Source organism: Phaseolus vulgaris, chromosome 4 (genome assembly GCF_051622355.1).
Source record: "Phaseolus vulgaris cultivar YP4 chromosome 4, ASM5162235v1, whole genome shotgun sequence".
Classification (NCBI taxonomy): domain Eukaryota; kingdom Viridiplantae; phylum Streptophyta; class Magnoliopsida; order Fabales; family Fabaceae; genus Phaseolus; species Phaseolus vulgaris.
Genome location: NC_143501.1, coordinates 47,908,240 through 47,910,825, shown reverse-complemented (window position 1 = coordinate 47,910,825; position 2,586 = coordinate 47,908,240). Strand labels below are relative to the sequence as shown.

The 2,586-nt window shown below is 32.0% G+C and overlaps 1 long non-coding RNA gene across 1 annotated transcript; it reads left to right on the top strand.

Annotated features, from left to right (window-relative positions):
• Positions 1-1,494: 1,494 nt before the first annotated feature.
• Positions 1,495-2,102, top strand: LOC137836536 (uncharacterized). Its single transcript, XR_011085321.2, has 2 exons — positions 1,495-1,622; positions 1,814-2,102. It is a non-coding gene; the product is annotated as an uncharacterized LOC137836536 (long non-coding RNA).
• Positions 2,103-2,586: the final 484 nt, after the last annotated feature.

Sequence of the window (2,586 nt, the reverse complement as noted above, 5' to 3'; positions counted from 1 at the left end):
TCACCTTCCAAAGCTTCAACGAGATCTTATTGAACTAGAAGAAAACACATTTGAAATGTGATAACCCAAAATAATTAAAGCTAATGAGTTTCTCAACCTCATACTTTGTAAAAGTCATGATGATTGAGATTCATTCACTCCAGGTTCACCGCACTAGTTTGTAAGGAAAAAACCCAAAATTCAGTAGAGTGTGTAACAAAAAGGTAAACGAAGAATCACCCAAAGAAAATCTACGTGATTAGATTGAAACCCATTCTACGTTCATGGTAAAAAAATTAATTTGAGATTATAACACAAAGTCTATTTTACTAGTGAACTTTCAACTCATGAAGATAACTATTTATTATAAGGTCATAAGAGGACGCACTAAACATTTGCAAAAGAAGACACACTAAACATTTGCAAAAAAAGACACACAAAACATTTGCAAAATCACGTGCATAGTAATTTAGTTAGGAGCGTGAAATGCCAATTGATGTTAAAAGTTAAATTGATACAATAGATGACGTAGTCAGAAACTCTGGTCAAGATAGACGATGTTGAATTTCTAGACACTTTAACCTCTAGACGATTTAAAAAATTTGAACATAGTTTTTTTTTTCATTCTTTGCCAATCAAATTTTTTTATAGAACCAAATATCACATTGATGGTACGTAAGAGTGTGTATTGAAGAAGAAAGTATGCATTGCCAAGTTTCTCATTTCTATAAATTGCCATATCGTCTCGTCTTTGTCAATTCAATTGCCAAGGTCGGTTTTCTCGATGTTTACATCATTAGCGTTTCTATTTATGGTAGAACTTAGGTGTGGAATGTTTAAATGTATATCTCGTAAGTCATGAAAAATTTTGCGTTTTAGGGAAAGAAATGTTGAATTGGTACGTTACCAGTCCATTTCACGTAAAATTAAAATGCTAGTAACTAAATAATGAGAAAAAAAAAATGAATGGCAAGACCAACAATAATTAATTGAGTTTTGAACAATATTGTAACGTATAAACACTAAATGTTTAAACTCCAACTTATTAGGTTTAAATATTAATATTGTTTACATCAATATATTGACAGAGAGAAAGAAGAAGAAAAAGGAAGAGATGATAAGAAATAATGAAGAGACAAGGGAGAGAACTAAGATAGTGTGATAAGAGTAAAAAACAATGCTAGAGAAAAAGGAAAAAATAATCAAAATTTTACTTACCAATTTTAAAATCTAATTAGTAGAAATTTTTTTAGTGTCTTAAAAAATATTCTTATGAAAACCAATAGCCACTCATTTGGACAACCAATAGCAACTCATTAGGACTTTCATGTCTTACAATACCAAGTCAAATATTTGAACGTTACGACTACGCAATTTTTCTCATTTGATTATTATTGACTAGTAAAACTAATTACTAATAGACCTGATTTTACTTTTCTTCATCAATCCCCGTCGTCTCTTGCGAAGAAAAAAAGTTAGGGTTTTTCTTATAATTTTTTCTTGATTTCTTATTCTGAAGCATGTCTCACACACACTATCAAGTTTCACCATGGCTAACAGCTTCAGTCTCTCATCAATCTCTCCACGTTTTCTTCTGTTAATCGTAGCCTTTGTTCTGCTTTTGCAGTTGAGTTTTGGTTCAGGTTAGTCTTCGCAGTGAATCATGAAAAATGCATAGAAGAATATAATCACGATCACTTCCACCACGTATCTGTCATGCATGCATCTTCATCTTTTTCTGGAAAAATTAGTGTATCTTCAAAACGTAGGGTTTTGTTGAATCTGGAAAAACACCTTGAACCGTTGAAATGATCTTGTTGTGTTTAATTTGCAGATTTGAATATGAGGAAACTGGGTGAAATGCCACCGCCACTTCCTTCACCAGATCCAAATTACCCAGCACCATTGCCTGGAATAGTGCTACTCGTGACCTAGAAAATTTCATGTTGTTCTTCTTCAATGGACCACACCACACCACGTCATTTTAAATTATGCAAATAAATAAATAAATATTCACCTGTACTTTCTTTCATATAATCGCAAGCTATATGTATGAATAATTTGGGATTTGAGTCATGTTTGGGGGCAGAAAGTGCAGATCCTTTGATTCCAAACATATATTACTTCTTTCTGTTCATAATATTTGTGGTCTAAACAAATTAATCCAGTAGATAAGTTTCGTTTTGATTTTTTTGATATAATATTATTATTTCTGTTGCAATCCCTAATAATATTAATGGTAAACGTCAAAAAAAGAAAGAAAAAGTTAACGATGATAAGATTAATTTTGTAACTTGTTTCTTTTTCATTTATTTACCATTAATTTTTCTTAGTATGTTTAAAATAAACCTGAAATAACTAATAGTAAATGAATGAAAAAGAGAGTCTGTCGCTATTCGTCAGGTTTTTTGGGGTCAAGACAAAGATATCGGGCTTTTGTTTTTGTCAACATAAGCCTCAGGCAGTTTCTTCCTGCACCCCTACATTTTTCTTCCTGCACCCTCACAACTTTGTAAATTCCGAAACTGACCTTCACCTGTTATTTGAATTAGGGATCTAGGAGTGTGCTACGGATTCATCAATCCAGAAGTGAAGCATGTTGCATTC